This window comes from Strongylocentrotus purpuratus, unplaced genomic scaffold (genome assembly GCF_000002235.5).
Source record: "Strongylocentrotus purpuratus isolate Spur 01 unplaced genomic scaffold, Spur_5.0 spur5_contig_855, whole genome shotgun sequence".
NCBI lineage: Eukaryota > Metazoa > Echinodermata > Echinoidea > Camarodonta > Strongylocentrotidae > Strongylocentrotus > Strongylocentrotus purpuratus.
In genome coordinates, this window is record NW_022145563.1 from 1215517 (window position 1) to 1236787 (window position 21271).

At 39.9% G+C, this 21271-nt stretch overlaps 1 long non-coding RNA gene across 1 annotated transcript; it reads right to left on the minus strand.

Moving 5' to 3' along the window:
• Positions 1–3753: 3753 nt before the first annotated feature.
• LOC115928726 lies at positions 3754–4911 on the minus strand. The gene is made up of 2 exons (XR_004066204.1): positions 4854–4911; positions 3754–3987 (listed from the first exon to the last, which is right to left on the minus strand). It is a non-coding gene; the product is annotated as an uncharacterized LOC115928726 (long non-coding RNA).
• Positions 4912–21271: the final 16360 nt, after the last annotated feature.

Here is a 21271-nt window from a genome sequence, read left to right on the forward strand (position 1 = left end):
CTCTTTCCCCTTTTCTCTTTAGGGTGGTATTCTCGAAAGCGGCCTAAGTTAAACCTGGCCTAAGTTAAACCGTGGTTTAGTTAGGCCAGGTTTAACTTAGGCCGCTGACCTAAGTCATTTTCATTTCTCGAAAGGTGGCCTAACTGATCCATGGTTTAAACCTGGCCTAACTTAGTCCATGGATTATTCACCATGGTTACAGTTTCTGCACATGCTCAGTACCGAAGCTGCGACGTCACAATGCACTAAGACAATGGGCTAAGATAATGGATGCGCGCAGTGTGGAGAGGATGCATCACCTCGACAACTTGAGCAATACGACGTCCAGGGGCGGCGGAGCGACTTCCAAAGCGGGGGACAGCACCAACAAAAAGGGCACTTGCTGGAATTGTATCATTGTTAAAAGGGAAATTATCAGAGGTGAAAAGTGTCACATATCGCACCTGTAAAGGGGCATTGAACATATTTTAAAAGGGGCACTTATAAGAATAAAAAAGAGGCACTTATAATAAAGGAAATAATTGTGCATTTGTTGAAAGAAAAGGGGCACCGATATTTTGTTAATAGGGGCACCTCTCAGATTTAAATAGGGCAATTATCAGAGGTGAAGGGGCACTTCTCAAAAGTGAAAAGGGGCACTTATTGCAAAGGAAAATGGAAACTTGTCAAAGGAAAAGGGGCGCGTGTCAAAATTAAAGGGGCACTTATCAGAGGTGAAAAGGGGAAGGGGCACTTCTTACAAAGTTAAAAGGGCACTTTCCTACATAAAAAGGGAAATTTGAAAAAAGGGGGCACTGTACCCCCCCCCAACCTTTTTCTTCCTTTCTCCATCTCTCTCTTTCTCTCTCTCACACACACACACACACACACACACACACACACACTATCTCACATCATTGTTTATTTCTCTCACCATTACATTGTTCTTTCTCATTTGGTTCCCTTTCTCTTTTACTCTATCTCTCTCTCTCTCTCCCTCTCTGTTCTCTCACTGTTCTATTTCAAGACATTTCCATCTATAATTCAATGAACCCAACAGTATGCACACTTAAAATCAAAAGATATGAAAGGAATATTGTATATAACATATCAACAAGTATGTTCAATTTATTTATTGTTCTTAAAACAGAAAATATTGTAATTCACGATGAATACGATTATAAGATTGAAGGTAAAATATTAAGCTCCAATAGCCTCATAATCTGCTACTTGAAACTATTAGAATTAAATGTTATGTATTTTTTTAATGTTACATTAATATTTCCCATTTTTTTAAACAAAGCATAGTCTACTTTTGAGACGTGTTTCTTTTGCAGGGAATCTGTTATATCATGACTTGCACTACATTATAAAACACATTATAAAACATGATTTCTTAAATGATTAAAAATCACAATTTTTCCAGTGAAACAATGAACATCTGATGTACATAAAAACATCCTTATGAGTGATGGTTGCTTTGTGGTTCACACACACAACAATGACATATCAGGCTTTTTATCAATGGTTGCTTGTTTGTTACCATAGCTTCATGTTATGAGGATTATAATACAAAGGTTTTGATCCCCATGCATTCACAGTTACAGCATATGGAGTCTGGTTCATTGAAGAGGCTAAGTAGAACTTCATAGTCCTTGCAAGTATGTCTGTTGAATGAAAAAAGATAAGAATGAAAGGAAGCACATTGAAACCTATTTCTGTTAAACATTAAAAAGGTCTTGCATGTACATTGCGACCAAAGTGGACTTGCATGCATATTGTGGTAAAAGTGGAGTGCATAATCAATTACATAAAAGTATTGATGGAAAAATGTGAATGAACAAATGCCATCCTTGAAGTACCTGGGCATACAAACAACAACTTATTCGTACAGCCTACCTGTCAGAAATTCAGCAGCTCAGTCGTTCTCCTTCCTCTCTCTGAATTTGTCTCAATTATCAGGGAATTTACCTTCATTTATTCTACTGAAGAAGAACATCATCCTGAAACAAAAATAAAAAGGTTTAGACCTCATTAAAATATCAAAGATCTACTCCATTGGTAATTGGTCTTAGTTATAGTGTCAATCATATTCTAACTTTAAGAAATAAACTTAAGGCGCCTTTCATGTAGGCAGTGACTAGGCACCCCCTCCCCACTCAGTAATCATTGATTTACAGAATGACTACCGGTATCTCTTTTAAAGTCAAGAACAAATATACACATTCTTGCAGTACAATGTCACAAATGTGCTTGCACCAAGTTGTACTTGCCATGTCATGGCCTAAGAAAGCCCTTAGGTTGGTATTCTCGAAAGCGGCCTAAGTTAAACCTGGCCTAAGTTAAACCGTGGTTTAGTTAGGCCAGGCTTAACTTAGGCCGCTGACCTAAGTCATTTTCATTTCTCGAAAGGTGGCCTAACTGATCCATGGTTTAAACCTGGCCTAACTTAGTCCATGGATTATTCACCATGGTTACGGTTTCTGCACATGCTCAGTACCGAAGCTGCGACGTCACAATGCACTAAGACAATGGGCTAAGACAATCGATGCGCGCAGTGTTGAGAGGATGCATCACCTCGACAACTTGAGCAATATGACGTCACAATGCACTAAGACAATGGGCTAAGACAATGGATGCGCGCAGTGTGGAGAGGGTGCATCACCTCGACAACTTGAGCAATATGACGTCCAGGGACGGCGGAGCGACTTCCAAAGCGGGGGGCAGCACCAACAAAAAGGGCACTTGCTGGAATTGTATCATTGTTAAAAGGGAAATTATCAGAGGTGAAAAGGGTCACATATCGCACCTGAAAAGGGGCATTGAACATATTTTAAAAGGGGCACTTATGAGAATGAAAAAGAGGCACTTATAATAAAGGAAATGTGCATTTGTTGAAAGAAAAGGGGCACCGATAATTTTGTTAATAAGGGCACCTCTCAGATTTAAATAGGGCAATTATCAGAGGTGAAGGGGCACTTCTCGAAAGTGAAAAGGGGCACTTAGTTCAAAGGAAAATGAAAACTTGTCAAAGGAAAAGGGGCGCGTGTCAAAATTAAAGGGGCACTTATCAGAGGTGAAAAGGGGAAGGGGCACTTTTCCTATGGAAAAAGGGGTACTTCTTACAAAGTTAAAAGGGAACTTTCCTATATAAAAAGGGGCATTTGAAAAGGGGGGCACTGTACTCTTTCTCAACTCTTTCTCCCTATCTCCATCTCTCTCTCTCTCTCACACACACTATCTCACATCATTGTTTATTTCTCTCACCATTAAATTGTTCTTTCTCATTTGGTTCCCTTTCTCTTTTACTCTATCTCTCTCTCTCTCTCTCGCTCGCTCTCTGTTCTCTCACTGTTCTATTTCAATACTTTTTCCCTGTATAATTCAATGAACCCAACAGTATGCACACTTAAAATCAAAAGATATGAAATGAATATTGTATATAACATATCAACAATTATGTTCAATTTATTTATTTTTCTTAAAACAGAAAAGATTGTAATTCACGATGAATACGATTATAAAATTGAAGGTCAAAATCAAATGTTAAGCTCCAATAGCCTCATAATCTGCTACTTGAAACTATTAGAATTAAATGTTATGTATTTGTTACATTACCTTCTCCCATTTTTTTAAAACAAAGCATAGTCTACTTTTGAGCCGTGTTTCTTTTGCAGGGAATCTGTTATATCATGACTTGCACTATACTATAAAACACATTATAAAACATGATTTCTTAAAATGATTCAAAATCACAATTTTTCCAGTGAAACAATGAACATCTGATGTACATAAAAACATCCTTATGAGTGATGGTTGCTTTGTGGTTCACACACACAACAAGGACATATCAGGCTTTTTATCAATGGTTGCTTGTTTGTTACCATAGCTTCATGTTATGAGGATTATAATACAAAGGTTTTGATCCCCATGCAGTCACAGTTACAGCAGATGGAGTCTGGTTCATTGAAGAGGCTAAGTAGAACTTCATAGTCCTTGCAAGTATGTCTGTTGAATAAAAAGAGTGTAGCTGGAATGGTCGCTGAGTTGATAAAAATGACATAAAACCAATCGCCACTTACCGACTTTATGCGTGTTTGATGAATCCTCCAAAATAATATACACAGTCACAAATATTGCACCTTTTCCAAAATAGCTCACCACAAATTCACCACAGATAAACTTAACTTGGCTAGCACAAGCGATTGTTCTCTGGGTGAATGATACAGAAATGATATATAAAATGATGATCCTCCAAATGAAGTGCCGGAGATAGATAAGTTCCAAGTGTACGCAGGAACAAAGTAAGAAGACGTTCTCGAATTGACTTGTTACTTCGTCGAAGAACTATGAGAAGTGGTGTAGAAAGTTAGAATGAGATGTTGTTTTCATCCTTCTTGGGAGGCAGGATAAAACAAAGAGAGTTCTGTACCAAATTCTGGGAAGTAAGGGCGAGTCACTGGTGATAACTGCAGTGTCCAGGGCCATTACGCCATTAAGCTGACATTACGCCATTAAGCTGAAACTTGTTGACACATATATAGGGGTGGCAGTGCCTGGTATAAGTCAGAGGGCAATGTCCTCCCAAATTGGGTTTGCAAAATAACTAATGAAACTGAGAAATGAAGAAGGATGAAATGAGGAAAATACTACAAGAGAAAAAAAATAAAAGGAAGCACATTGAAACCTATTTTTGTTAAACATTAAAAAGGTCTTGCATGTACATTGTGACCAAAGTGGACTTACATGCACATTGTGGTAAAAGTGGAGTGCATAATCAATTACTTGAAAGTATTGATGGAAAAATGTGAATGAACAAATGCCCTCCTTGAAGTACCTGGGCATACAAACAACAACTTATTCGTACAGCCTACCTGTCAGAAATTCAGCAGCTCAGTAGTTCTCCTTCCTCTCTCTGAATTTGTCTCAATCATCAGGGAATTTGCCTTCATTTATTTTACTGAAGAAGAACATCATCCTGAAACAAAAATAAAAAGGTTTAGACCTCATTAAAATATCAAAGATCTACTACATTGATAATTGGTCTTAGTTATAGTGTCAATCATATTCTAACTTTAAAAAAAAGATTAAGGCGCCTTTCATGTAGGCAGTGACTAGGCACCCCCTCCCCACTCAGTTACTAGTAATCATTGATTTACATAATGACTACCGGTATCTCTTTTAAAGTCAAGAACAAACATACACATTCTTGCAGTACTATCTCATAAATGTGCTTGCACCCAGTTGTACTTGCCATGTCATGGCCTAAGAAAGCCCTAAATAGTTAAAGTCTATAGCCAAGTTAGTCCCTTTCCCTTTCCCTTGGCCTAACCTAGATGTAAACGCAGCCTGGGTTGTAGATTTTACAAGGCCCTAATCGTTAGAGCCCAACTTTTCCATTTTAGTTCAATCTAACATTAGACCAAAGATTGTCTTATTGTTTATGTTATCTCCCAAAATGAGCTTCGTGAAAGGGGAAAAAGTAAAATGAAAATTTACTGTACTGTACTGTACTGCAGTCTGTAGGTCGTAAAGTCTTATATGGTCTAGAATTGTTAGTGGTAGGTTTGAATTTTCTTCTGACCCAAATTTGAAAGTAGTTAATCAACTGTTGATTATTTGTGTCTTTTTTTCAGAGATATATCCGCCCAAAAGTCTAGGCCAAGCTGTCACTGTCAGGAGTGACTGGTAGCCATGGCAATCGAGCTGAAAATATTAGCTCGTGCCGATGTAAAATGAATAAAAGTTTGAGTGTAGTTTGCACCTACATTCATCAGACAAAACAATTTTAAATCACTTCATAATGTACCTGTAGACACATCTGCAGATTCATGAAATCAGCAGATCTTTTAAATAAAAATTGTATAAACATGATTTAGTTTACAAAATTTAGGAGTAGATCTAATTACAGCTTTACTCACCAGCAGACTTTCCAAGAAAAATGGAGTATCTATTTTTCCTGTACAGGAAATAACTGGTGTTGGGCCAACTGGCTTGAAGACGCCTATGTGGGTGCAATCAATAGCACCGACCATATTAACGCCAGGGAAATGGCAGTAATTATAAAATTCATGTTGGGTCTGCACTCTGCAGGACTGCCTCTCTTGTTGAAGGAATTGAGATGTATTGGTCTGATCTCCTGGCAATGGCTATTGAGATGGACTTCACAAGGCGGGACACCGTAGCTTGGGAGAGGCCTTCTTTTTTCATCCCCATGCATCAATTGAAAAGAACCTGAAATAGCAGAAAATCAAGATGAAAATTAATTAATTATGTTGATATTTGATAAGAAATTACAATTTCTCTTTCTCTGTAGTTTACTAGCTAGGCCTAATAGTATTATTAGACTAAACTACTGTAACATTATCAGCAAATGTATGTCAAAAAAGGAAGCTTCTGTCCATTTCCTTTCAATTTCTATTAAACCTGTCTAGACTAGACTCTTATTGATGAAATTTAGATCTAGGCCTAGGTCTAGTAATATTGTTTAAAAAAAATGTTTTTCTTGGGGGAGGGGGGGGGGGGGGATGGTTGGTTATGAAAATCATCATCATCCTGTAGAAAATTATCTCACCAACAGCCACAACTAGCACTGCAGCTCATGCAGGCAGAGGTGATACCAGACCGAAATGTCTGTCTCTTTCGTTCGTTAGCCTCTGATTTGGGTAGGGTCGGCTAAAAAAGAGGAGCCGACCCTACCCAAATCAGAGGCTAACGAACGAAAGAGACAGCTAGATCTAAATTTAGGCCTAGTGCTAGTCCACTTTTAGGCAACAGCGTCTCGAAAATCCACTATAACAGTAGTTTCTACGTCTAGCAATGATAGTTTTTATGTTGGTGTTAAGGTGGTATATGCGTACGAAAGTACAATAGTGCCAAGAAAACAATTACCCGGTAAGAAATTGCTCAATCTCAGGAAACGAAAATGTTAACCAACAATTATTTGCACGTATGGGACTAATCTGCAACACTGTGAACATTTACCAAGTTTTCCCCAAATTTATTCAGTTAAAAGCATTTTAGATTATCACCAGTACAGCAACATGAAAGTAACAACAATACTTTATTAGCTGGTGTAACTTTCATGAGCGCTTATCCATACAAAAGAGTGTAAATTGTTATCAAATATAGAAATTCAAATGCAAAACTTACCGTTCACTCTCCGCGGGCAGTCGATTTAACTAAAAAGTGACGTCACGCGAAGTTAGGCCGAACTATGACGTATTTAAACCTGCCCTCTGAGCCGCCTAAAGTTAGGCCGAACTATGACGTATTTAAGCCTGGCTTATCTTTAGGCCACCTTCGAGAATAGCAAAAAAGATAGTCCATGGTTTAAACCAGGTTTAGGCCACTGATTTAACTTAGGCCGCTTTCGAGAATACCACCCATTGGGTGTATTTAAAGTCTATAGCCAAGTTAGTCCCTTTCCTAAAATCAAGTCTAGAGGTCTACATCTTACTTAGATAACCACCCGACTGTTGGCCCAACCTAAGATGTAAACGCAGCCTGGAATGTAGATTTTACAAGGCCCTAATTGTTAAAGCCCAACTTTTCCATTTTAGTTCAATCTAACATTAGACCAAAGATTGTCTTTGTTTATGTTATCTCCCAAAATGAGCTTTGTGAAAGGGGAAAAAGTAAAATTAAAATATTCTGCACTGTACTGTACTGCAGTCTGTAGGTCTCTAAGTCTTATATGGTCCAGAATTGTTAGCGGTAGGTTTAAATTTTCTTTTGACCCAAATTTTAAAGAAGTTTATCAACTGTTGATTATTTGTGTCTTATTTTCAGGGATAGTACCTCCCAAAAGACTAGACCAAGCTGTCACTGTCAGGAGTGACTGGTAGCCATGGCAATTGAGCTGAAAATATTAGCTTGTGCCGATGTGAAATTAATAAAAGTTTGAGTGTAGATTGCACTTACATTCATCAGACAAAACAATTTTAAATCACTTCATAATGTACCTGTAGACACATCTGCAGATTCATAAAATCAGCAGATCTTTTAATAAAAATTGTATAAACATGATTTAGTTTACAAAATATAGGCGTAATTACAGGTGACACGACATTTGCTCCTGCGACAATTGCTCCGGGCTTTATTTCGTCTAAGATGTAGGGTTAGGGTTAGGGTTTCAATAGGGTTTTATGTTAGGTTTAGGGTTAGGTTTAGGGTAGGGTATAGTGTTGAATCCAGGGTTGAAGTTAGCCATTCGATTAGTGTATGAAATTTACGGCGGAGCAATTGTCGCCGGAGCAAATGTCATGGAATCGTAATTACAGCTTTACTCACCAGCAGACTTTCCAACAAAAACAGAGTATCTATTTTCCTGTTCAGGAAATAACTGGTGTTGGGCTAACTGGCTTGAAGATGCCTATGTGGGTGCAATCAATAGCACCGACCATATTAACGCCAGGGAAATGGCAGTATTATAACATTCATGTTGGATCTGCACTCTGCAGGACTGCCTCTCTTGTTGAAGGAATTGAGATGTATTGCTCCCATATCCTGGCAATGGTTATTGAGATGGACTTCACAAAGCGGGACACCGTAGCTTGCGAGAGGCCTTCTTTTTCATCCCCATGCATCAATTGAAAAGAACCTGAAATAGCAGAAAATCAAGATGAAAAATATGTTGATATTTGATAAGAAATTACAATTTCTCTTTCTCTGTAGTTTACTAACTAACAGTATTATTAGATTAAACTACTGTAACATTATCAGCAAATGTATGTCCAAAAAAAGGAAGCTTCTGTCCATTTCCTTTCAATTTCTATTAGACCTGTCTAGACTAGACTCTTATTGATGAAATTTAGATCTAGGTCTATTGATATTGTTTTTAAAAAAAAAGTTTTTCTGGGGGGGGGGGGGGGTGGTTATGAAAATCATCATCATCCTGTAGAAAATGATTGCACCAACAGCCACAACTACTAGCACTGCAGCTCAGGCAGAGGTGATACCAGACCGAAATTTCTGTCTCTTTCGTTCGTTAGCCTCTGATTTGGGTAGGGTCGCTATTCATAATACGACATGAGGGTCGCTATTCATAAGGGTCCCTATTCATAATATTACAAAAGGGTCGGTATTCATAACACAGAAAGAGGGTCGCTATTCATAATACGAAATGAGGGTCGCTATTCATAATACGAAATGAGGGTCGCTATTCATAATGGAAAATGAGGGTCGCTATTCATAAGGGTAATTATTCATAAGGGTCATTATTCATAATCAATGAAAAGGGTCGCTATTCATAATAGGAGAAGAGGGTCGCTATTCATAATACGACATGAGGGTCGCTATTCATAATAGGAGAAGAGGGTTGCTATTCATAATAGGACAAGAGGGTCGCTATTCATAATACGACATGAGGGTCGCTGTTCATAATAGGAGAAGAGGGTCGCTATTCATAATAGGAGAAGAGGGTCGCTATTCATAATAGGAGTAGGGGGTCGCTATTCATAAAAGGAGAAGGGGGTCGCTATTCACAATACGACATGAGGGTCGCTATTCATAATAAGAGAAGAGGGTTGCTATTCATAATAGGAGAAGAGGGTTGCTATTCATAATAGGACATGAGGGTCGCTATTCATAATAGGAGAAGAGGGTCGCTATTCATAATAGGAAATGAGGGTCGCTATTCATAATAGGAGTAGGGGGTCGCTATTCATAATATAAGAAGAGGGTCGCTATTCATAATACGACATGAGGGTCGCTATTCATAATAGGAGAAGAGGGTTGCTATTCATAATAGGAGTGGGGGTCGCTATTCATAATAGGAGAATATGGTTGCTATTCATAATAGGAGTGGGGGTCGCTATTCATAATAGTAGAAGAGGGTCGCTATTCATAATACGAAATGAGGGTCGCTATTCATAATAGGAGAAAGAGGGTCGCTATACATAATAGGAAATGAGGGTCGCTATTCATAATAGGAGAACAGGGTCGCTATTTATAATGTGACGAGAGGGTCGCTATTCATAATACCGAAAAAGTAAAAATGACATAAGCAATAAACTAAATGTAAATAAGAAAGCGACATACTGGATAGAGGACACCCCATGGCTACAGCGTAGGCCGGGGGGGGGGGGGGGGAGGCCACATGGTCCCAAACATTTGAAGAAAATATTTATTGAAAACTCACATTTCTGAAGAAAGAAAGGCGTGCCTAAATAATGAACGTGTCCCATCATTCCGGTCACCAGCCCCCCCCCCCCCCCCCCCAATCCAATTCAGCCCGACCACGCTGCGCCATTCGGCCCACCCTCCCGGCAGTATTCCCTTGGTACATGTACATATTAGCGACAATTCTCGTCCAAGTTGTTCATAGATGGCGTGGCCTGTGTGTGTTTAAGGGTGGGGGGCGGTGGGGTTGTATCAGTGTTGCCTTCAAGGGGTTGATCTATCATGTATCTTATCCTCAGCAAAGACAAAAAGCGACAGAGAGGGAGTTGTGGGGACTTAAGTTATATACCATATTTAAGCTTTTCGTAAATATACAATGTCGCACGACATATTTTCCATATAAGTAAGGAAGTTGGATATTCAGAATCAGATACGATTTTGTTTTACCGTTAGACATTATGCGAACGGTTGCATCCCCTGTAATGTGTATTTTTAATATATTTTACTTTTTAGCTTTGATAATTATAGACATCCCCATAATCTAGCTAATATATTTCCCCCGCTACAGCGGTGAAAACAAGAAGGAAAACACACATAATCCTATCGTCATTTGTCCCGCTCGTGGGAAATCTTGCCCCACCACCCTGCCCCCAGGGGCGTCGCTAGACCTTTTTCAGTGGAGGGGGGGGGGGGTGTAGAGGCCAACGATTACCGACAAAACTAGCGACCAATTACCGACAAAATTACATGTCCAATATCTACAAATTTAACCCTATAAACCCGGGGCCGAAGGCTAAATTGTTTTTCTTATGGACTATCTATAGTACTAGCATATGCGCAAATGGTCATTTTCCTCGACGACATAAATATACGAATTATTTCGTCAACTTAGTCAGCATGATAGCTGATATATTTTAATGCAGGCGCGGAGCTAGGATCTTATTTTAGGGAGGGCGGTAGTGAGCAAGCGAATCACTTAAAGAGCGCTCATTAGGGGGTGTGGGTGATAGGCCTCTAAATTATTAGGAAAAGAAGACGATTTATTGTACCTTTCTCGACTGTTAATCTTTGTCTAAATGAAGTCCCCCCCCCCCTCCCACGCGAAGCGTGAAAGCTTTGACGTTTCATTAAATTATTATGAAAAGAAGACGATTTGCTGAACCGTTCTCTACTGTTAATCTTTGTCTGAATTCAGTTTCTCCCCCTCCCTCGTAAGTTTTGGCGTTTCATTAAATTATTAGAGAAAGTCGACGATTCGTTGAATTGCTCGACTCTTAATGCTTGTCTGAATGAACTTTCCCCTCCGCGCGAAGCCCGGAAATTTTGACGTTTCATTAAATTATTAGAGAAAGAAGACAATTCGTTGTATCGTTCTCGACTCGTGTAAATGAAGTTTTCTCCCTTCGCGCGAAGGGCGGAATTTTTTGGCGTATCATCACAATATAGAGAAAGATAGACGATTCGTCGTACCGTTTTCGACTCTTATTACTCCCTATTCATCTGAATTAAGTTTCCCCCTCTCGCGCGAAGCGCGGAAGCATTGACGTTTCATTAAATTATTAGAGAAAGAAGACGATTCGTTTGTACCGTTTTCGACTCTTAATAAGCCCTATTTGGTGTACTGTTTTCGACTCTTAATCCTTATCTGAATTCAGCTGTCCCCCTTCCGCGAGAAGCGCGGAGGGTTTGGCGTTTCATTAAATTATTAGAGAAAGTAGACGATTCTTTGAACCGTGCTCGACTCTTAATCCTTGTCTGAATAAAGCTTCCCCCTCCCGCGCGAAGCGCGGAAATTTTGACGTTTCATTAAATTATTAGAGAAAGAAGATGATTCGTTGCACCGTTTTCGACTCTTAATGAGCCCTAATTGTCTGAAATCAGTTTTTCTTTGGGGCGTTTCATCACAATATAGAGAAGAAAGACGATTTGTCGTACCGTTGTCGACTCTTAAACCTTGTTTGAATTTAGTTCCCCCGAAAATTTTAAACCTCTGATTTCTTTAGCTGATATTATAGGAAAGTGAAACTTCGAGAAAATACAAGTATTGTGGTTGTCACAGCGTATAAAAAGTCACAGTTCGTAGTGAAAAAAAAACTTGTCGGCCGACCGACAATATACATCTCACCGACTTCAAACTTCTGCATTGATATAGTTCACGAGGATCAAGCAAGAATACCGACACAGCTGACCCGACATAGCAACATATTTACCCGTGTCTTTCTTGTTCCCTCGACGAGACGACTCCACCCAACAACCCCTTCTCTCTTTTACTCCCACTCCTCGATCCTCTCTCAGGCTCTTACCTCTCCTCTCTCTCCTCTCTTTCACCCCCCGTTTATTTCTTTCCTTTTCCTGTTTTTGTCCTTTTCTCCTTTTCTTTATTTTCCTTTCTTTCCTCACCTTCCTCGTTTTCTTCTTTTCTTTTTCTCGGATTCTCCCTTCTTTTCTCTTTCCTTTCTTTCCTATCTTTTCCTTTTCTTGTTTTCTCTCTTTTCCTTTCCCTCTCATTTCCCCCTCCCCCTTTTCTCATTTCCCCCCGACAATATCTCGACAGGTGGGGGGGGGGGTGTCGCACCCCACACCCTCCCCCCTTTAGCGACGCCCCTGCCTATACCGGTCATTTTCGTACCGTTTACCGTCCGTACATCCAGGCGCGGATCCAGGGGGGCGAGGTGGAAAATGCCCCCCCCCCCAAAAAAAAAAAAAAAAAAAAAAAAAAAAAAGGAGAGTAAGAGAGAGTAGGAAAAGAAGGGAAAGGTAAAGAGGAGAGAAAGGAAAGAAAGAAAAAATAGGAAGAAGAAAAGAAATGGAGGAAAAGAAGGAAATCGGGGGGCCTTGCTTCCACCCCCTCCCCCATAAAAAGAGGAGAAAAAGGGGAAAGAAAAAAGGAGGAAGAAGAAGGGATATCAGTTGCGAGTTTCCCGCCAACAAGGTTTGGATCGAAAGGCCCTTGCCTCCCCCTACCCTCAGCAAAAAAGAGAAAGGGAAAGAAAATAAAGAGGAAGAAGAAAAAAACAAGGGGGAAAAGATACGTTTTTGCGCCCCTCTCACCCCCCCCCCCCCCCGAAACGAGAACAAGCGCCAGATACGCCACTGGACACCACAGGCATACTCATTGGCGGATTCAGAGGGGCCAAAACGACCGCCCCTCCCCCCTATTCGCGGCGCAAAAAAAGAGGGAAAAGGAAGAGAAGAAAAAAAAGGAGAAGCAAAAGAAAGGAGAAGAAAAAGAAAAGAGAAGAGAAGAGACAAGAAAGAAGAGAAAAGAAACACAGAGAGAGGGTAAAAGGAAAGCCCCCCCCCCCCTCCCTCCCACTCCGGGGTCGGAGGGACCGAATTCGTGTTCCCAAAATCTCCGGTAAAGGAGTACTTTTCACGCAACATGGTCCGGCCCGTAATACACACAAATCTGGCCCGTACTGACTTTACACACCGGAGATAGAGGGGTGCTTTCAAAGAGAGGGAAATGCGTACGCGTACTCTAGATAACACTGAGTGGGGGGGGGGGGGAAGTCGGGTGAAAAAGGTGGAAAGACAAGGAAATGGCGCTTAGTGACAGTAACTTTCGAGCCACGGAATCAAAGTTAAACGTTAAAAAAGCCCCTGCGATGCAAAGTCAATTTTGTAATTAACGGTAGGGGGGCCGCTTCTCAACTCTTATTTTGCCCTTCATTTGGCTTCAGCTCATTTAAACTCGCTTGAGCTTGTATTTGAGCTCATGTTGGTAGTAATCATGGACAGGGGCGGCAATCCTGGGCCCGATAGGAGGACACGTCCCCCATGAAATTTAGAAATATAGCTAGAAAGATATATAGCATTCAACATTGCAAAGTTTTGCTTGGTCGCTACGCCCCCTCGCCCAATAACACAAAACTATGTATGATATGACACTCGGCCCACGCTCCCGGCCGTGATTTATCCATGGTTGTTGCAATAATTTTTATTATTTACTATTTCTACTAACATTATTGTGTGCTATCACAATCATGATTGTTTCATTTTCCCTTTAAAGCAGGCGCGTAGCCAGAGTCGAGAATGGAACAACGAATCGTCTTCTTTCTCTAATAATTTCATTAAACTATGAAAGGTCAAAGCTTACCCGCTTTGCGCAAGAGGGGATTGGGGTGGGAACTGAATTCAGACAAGAAATAATAATCAAGAATGGTACAACAAATCCTCTTCTTTCTCTAATAATTTAACGAAACATCAAAGCTTCCACGTTTTGCGCGGGAGGGAGGAAACTGAATTCAGACAAGGATTAACGGTCGAGAATGGAACAACGAATCATCTTCTTTCTCTAATAATTAATTAAAGGTCAAGGCGAGGGGGAAAACTGAATTCAGACAAGGATTAAGAGTCGAGAATGGTACAATAAATCGTCTTCTTTTTATAATAATTAATGAAAGTTCAAAGCTTTCGTGCGTAATGGGTGTTGGGGGCGGGGGAGGGCAGGGGGGGGGGGAGAACAGCGAGCTGCCCGAATGTGAATTTTTGATATCTTTTCTCGTTTATCTTGGTGATAAATAAAACTTTCACAAAATACATATTATGCTCAAATTTTTGCTCGCTCGTTTCGCTCACTAGCCGAATTGTGAACTAGAAAAATCCCTTTACGGGCAAGAGGCTTTAGCCCCCCCCCCCCCCCCCGATGAAAATGTCAAAAAAATGTATATCTTAAAAACGGGGAATGTTTATATCGGACAAGAGACGTTAAGTGAGCTTGCCCCCCTTTCCAAAATTGTGCCTGCTTGTAGGTACCGGTATTGTGCTTCTAATATGACCTTGTCAGTATTGGTATGTTGAGTTGAAAAAATGGTCTGCGCATTTTTCAAATTTCCGTCCCCCCCCCCCCCTATTGGAAAATTCTTGATCCGCGCCGGGGCGTACTGATGGGGGGGGGGGAAGGGGCTCGGTAGGTAGATACTAGGCTTATGGTCAGGTCCAATCCCGCTCAATAATTTGTAGGTCCATAAGTCCAATACAAATTACTTTCTACAAAAAAATTATTGTCGTATAAACAATTACTAGTTTCTTAAATAGCAAGCTAAAATGGACAATGGGCCTGCTTGGCGTACTTAATATCTCAGTGGCGTAGCCTGGATAAGATCAGTCGGGGGCAGGGTGGTGGGGCAAGATTTCCAACAAGGAGGACAATTTACGATAGGACTACATGTGTGTTATGTTTTACTTTTTTTTTTCGTCACCACATGAGCTCTATATAATTATCAAAGATAACAGATAAAGTATAACTACTTTAAAAAGAGACAACTATTCAGGGCTATATGACGCCCCCCCCCTACAGGACCAGGAACGTAGCCACGGGGGGGGGGGGGCAACTATTAAGAATAGCGATCCTATACTTCTATTATGAATAGCGAACCTCATTTCTTGTTATGAATATCGACCTTCATTTCGTATTATGAATAGCGAACCTCTTCTCCTATTATGAATAGCGAACCTCATTTCGTATTATGAATAGCGACCCCTTACTCCTATTATGAATAGCGACCCTCTTCTCCTATTATGAATAGCGACCCTCTCCTCCTATTATGAATAGCGACCCTCATTTCTTATTATGAATAGCGACCCTCATTTCGTATTATGAATAGCGACCCTCTTCTATTATGAATAGCGACCCTCTTCTCTTATTATGAATAGCGACCCTCTTCTCCTATTATGAATAGCGACCCTCTTCTCCTATTATGAATAGCGAACCTCATTTCGTATTATGAATAGCGACCCCTTACTCCTATTATGAATAGCGACCCTCTTCTCCTATTATGAATAGCGACCCTTTTCTCCTATTATGAATAGCGACCCTCATTTCTTATTATGAATAGCGAACCTCATTTCGTATTATGAATAGCGACCCTCATTTCGTATTATGAATAGCGACCCTCTTCTCTAATTATGAATAGCGACCCTCTTCTCCTATTACGAATAGCGACCCTCATTTCTTATTATCAATAGCGACCCTCATTTCGTATTATGAATAGCGACCCTCTTCTCCTATTATGAATAGCGACCCTCTTCTCCTATTATGAATAGCGACCCTCTTCTCCTATTATGAATAGCGACCCTCATTTCTTATTATGAATAGCGACCCTCATTTTGTATTATGAATAGCGACCCTCTTCTCCTATTATGAATAGCGACCCTCTTCTCCTATTATGAATAGCGACCCTCATTTCGTATTATGAATAGCGACCCTCTTCCCGTGTTATGAATAGCGACCCTTATAAGTAATGAACCTTATTTCGTATTATGAATAGCGACCCTCTCGTCGTATTATGAATAGCGACCCTGATTTCATATTATGAATAGCGGTCCTTATGATTAATGACCCTTAATATGAATTATGAATAGCGACCCTCATCTCACGTTATGAATAGCGGTCCTTATGATTAACGAACCTTATTTCTTTATGAATAGCGACCCTCTTTTGCCATTATGAATAGCGGACCAGGAAGTACGGGAATTTACACGTTATGAATAACGGTCCTTATGAATAGCGGACCTTATGAATAGCGGTCCTTACGAATAGCGAATAGACCCCATTGAGACAACATGCAATTGAAATCAACATGCCACTTAGAAATGCACTGCAGCTGTTAAGGCACAGTTCATTGTTATTCATATTAGATGCATACACACAATGAATGTATGCAACTTATGCAAGGGTCCTCTGTTCACTACATTATACATTATATGTAAAAGCACATGGATATTGAGTCTGGATTAAACTACCAAAGCAACCACACGTGTTTCTGCAGGCTCCATTTTGTTTGTCTCTATACTTACATTTATTTAGCTTAATAGTTATTACTTTCCAACCCACAACACAACAGCCGACACTACCCAAATCAGAGGCTAACGAACGAAAGATACTGCTAGTCCACTTTTAGGCAACAGCGTCTCGAAAATCCACTATAAAAGTAGATTCTACGTCTAGCAATGATAGTTTTAAGGTGGTGTTAAGGTGGTATATGCGTACGAAAGTACAATAGTGCCAAGAAAAAAATTACCCGGTAAGAAATTGCTCAATCTCAGGAAACGAAAATGTTAACCGACAATTATTTGCACGTATGGGACTGGTCTGCGAACACCATGAAAATTTACCAAGTTTCCCCCAAATTTATTCAGTTAAAAGCATTTTAGATTATCACTAGTAGAGCAACATGAAAGTAACAAAAATACTTTATTAGCTGGTGTAACTTTGATGAGCGCTTATCCATACAAAAGAGTGTAAATTGTTATCAAATATACAAATTCAAATGCAAAACTTACCGTTCACTCTCCGCGGACAGTCGATTTAACTAAAACGTGACGTCACGCGAAGTTAGGCCGAACTATGACGTATTTAAACCTGCCCTCTGAGCGGCCTAAAGTTAGGCCGAACTATGACGTATTTAAGCCTGGCTTATCTTAAGGCGGCCTTCGAGAATAGCAAAAAAGATAGTCCATGGTTTAAACCAGGTTTAGGCCACTGATTTAACTTAGGCCGCTTTCGAGAATACCACCCAAATGTTTTATTCTTCTGTTGTTTGATGAGGACGGGGAGAGACGTGTATTACTAATGGAAAAAAGGTTCTTGTTTCCCCAGGGTAGTCAGGATACTCCTCTTCCTGGCGGGACCTGCAATTGTTAATTTCCTAGCATTAACCCAGTACTCGTTTACCACTTGGGTGGAGAGTGGCAAAAGTGAATTAATGTCTTGCCAAATGGCGTTAGTGCTGGGCTGGGATTCCAACCATTAACCCTTGGATTGAGACTAATTGAATGAACTTCTAGACCATGCCACCTCCATGGTTATCAATATTCATAAACACATCATGGTAAGTATTCAGTCCTGCTACATATTTTGACATTTCTGTCATGGTATGTATTGTGTCATGGTCTAGCGGTACGTGGCCGGACGGTGATTTAGGTCACATGATTCGCGATTCGAATCCCATCCAAGTAGGAAGACATTAATCTACATTTGCCACTCTGCATCGAGGTGTAGTAAATGGATACGTGATTGATAATAAGCAAATAATTAACGTTGGTGAAGGTGATGGGACAAACTATCACTTCCGAGGCGATCTGGATGTAGCTATCTTTCCGAAGCGAAGGTGAGGAAAGATATATAAATTCAGATCGCCGAGGAAGTGATAGTTTGCCATCGCCTGAAACAAAAAGGTGATTATTTGCTTTATATTCCATATCGGAAACCTTTCACTTCTTCCGTCATTTTAGAGCAACAAGTCATCAATTAACAGCTAGCAAACGGTATACGAAACGTACAGTGCATGCAGCATGGTGGTGTGACCATAGTTCGGGCGTACCCAAAGTTTGCGTACTAAAACACTAAAAGCGCTTAAAGAGGAGAGCAATACGCAACGTATACGATTAAAGTGCGTTGCACTGTGTGGATAGTACTATCTACACAGTGCAACGAACTTTTCTTCTCCCATCAATGATGGGCGAACCATCTTTCATCACGTGATTTACTTTTGACAAATCGTAGAGCAAGATTCTTAGTATGTGGAATATAAATGCGCAATATAATGGCAGCTTTTAATGAAATAGTCATTATCATTTGTAATTAATGTTAAGAATTTAATACAATGGGTGATGAAATTTTTTTGTCAACTCTTATGAAAATGGAAGACCGGAGGGTTATAATTGTGAATGATCTGCCATTTCGCTGTATTAATTGGCAATTAGGAGTAAAGATTGGAATATCTGAAGCCAAAACATAATCTGGAACAACATATACGTCATAGATAGTACACAATAAGAAATAAGGTTGCGATTGTGTATGGTGAATGGTGTTTCAATGGTGGTGTATGATAGTGAATGGTGTTTCTATGATAGAGTCTGTATGGTGAATGGTGTTTCAATGGTGGAATTGTATGGTCAATGGTGTTTCAATGGTAGAGTCTGTATGGTGAATGGTGTTTCAATGGTGGAATTGTATGCTCGATGGTGTTTCAATGGTGGCGTCTGTATGGTCAATGATGTTCCAATGGTGGAATTGTATAGTGAATGGTGTTTCAATGGTAGAATCTGTATGGTGAATGGTGTTTCAATGGTGGAATTGTATGGTAAATGGTTCTTCAATGGTGGAATTGTATGGTCAATGGTGTTTCAATGGTGGCGTCTGTATGGTCAATGGTGTTTCAATGGTGGAATTGTATAGTGAATAGTGTTTCAATGGTAGAGTCTGTATGGCGAATAGTGTTTCAATGGTGGAATTGTATGGTCAATGGTTCTTCAATAGTGGAATTGTATGGTCAATGGTGTTTCAATGGTAGAGTCTGTATGGTGAATGGTGTTTCAATGGTGGAATTGTATGGTCAATGGTGTTTCAATGGTGGAATTGTATGGTCAATGGTGTTTCAATGGTGGCGTCTGTATGATCAATGGTGTTTCAATGGTGGAATTGTATGGTGAATGGTGTTTCAATGGTGGCGTCTTTATGGTAAATGGTGTTTCAATGGTGGAATTGTATGGTCAATGGTGTTTCACTGGTAGTGACTTTGAGAAAACTAGGTGTCCCTTATACTTTGAACTACAATTTTCTCTGTGATTTCGCTTTATTTTTCGCGAATTTTTCTTCATGATCAACGTATCAAAGCTGACAAACTGCAAGGAATAATACCCTAGTCCTCAGGAATAATGATGGATCTTTAGTTTTTTCTTCAATTTGGAGTAATTTTGGATCTGATATGTGTCTCTTTACCGTGAGTAACTGCTGTTTTGTGCCTGTGGTCCCACTCATATGACTCTGTGATGTACATTATTATACATTTGCTTACATGAACAGCCTGTTATTGTTAATTAAAGCAGTTTATAAATCATTATATTTTATTACAAAAATTGAAATATTACAGTATAAGGGGCACACCTTTAGAACTTTTATCAAGTTATTTATCTGATCGTAAACAATTAACAATTATTAATGAAGCTGCCCTTACAAAAAAAATGTTCAATGGTATACCAAATTACCAATGGTATGCCATTCGGAAGTACCACTGAAAATACCTTACGGATACCATTCACAAACACCATTTAGATACCATTCGGATACCATTGAGATTACGTTTGTACCATTCACATACCATTCACCAATGGCCTTTCATTGACATATCAACCACCACCCACCATTGGCCTACCATTCACCACCCACCATTGGCCTACCATTCACTATCCACCATTGGCCTACCATTCACCATCCATCCACCATTGACCTACCATTCACCATCCACCATTGGCCTACCATTCACCATTCACCATTGGCCTACCATTCACCATCCACCATTTGCCTACCATTCACCATTCATCATTGGCCTACCATTCAACATCCACCATTGGCCTACCATTCACCATCCACCATTGGCCTACCATTCAACATCCACCATTGGCCTACCATTCACCATTCACCATTGGTTCACCATTCACCATTGGCCTACCATTCACCATTCACCATTGGCCTACCATTCACCATTCACCATTGGTTCAACATCCACCATTGGCCTACCATTCACCATTCATCATTGGCCTACCATTCACCATCCACCATTGGCCTACCATTCACCATTCACCATTGGTTCACCATCCACCATTGGCCTACCATTCCAATGGTGAATGATAGATTGATGTTACAAAATTTGCATATTTCATATTCAAATTTCAATAGTGTAAATAGTACCATTCATCTACCATTGGTGATTATGCAAATGAGCGTCCAAAAAATTATTATTAGGTTGAATGGTATTTCACTGGTAGATGAATGGTGCGCAATGGTACGTTGCGAGCGTAATCTCAATGGTATCCCAATGGTATTTAAATGGTGTTTGTGAATGGTATCCGTATGGTATTTTCTGTGGTACTTCCGAATGGTATACCATTGGTATACCATTGAACTTTTTTTTTGTAAGGGTGCACCCGCAAGCCTACTGTATAAATATTAGATTTGTAAAGATAATCACCGGCGTGACTAATGATATTGTGTACACTACCATAACTGTAAATTAATCTTGCATTAAGTTTCATTTTGATTCATCATGTTTTTGAAAATTGTTATTGTAAAATCCTGTTCGCATTCCACCATAGCTTTGCGGTTGAATTCTTTAATAATACAATTATACTTTTACACCGCATAATACTGGAACGTGTCTGTTAA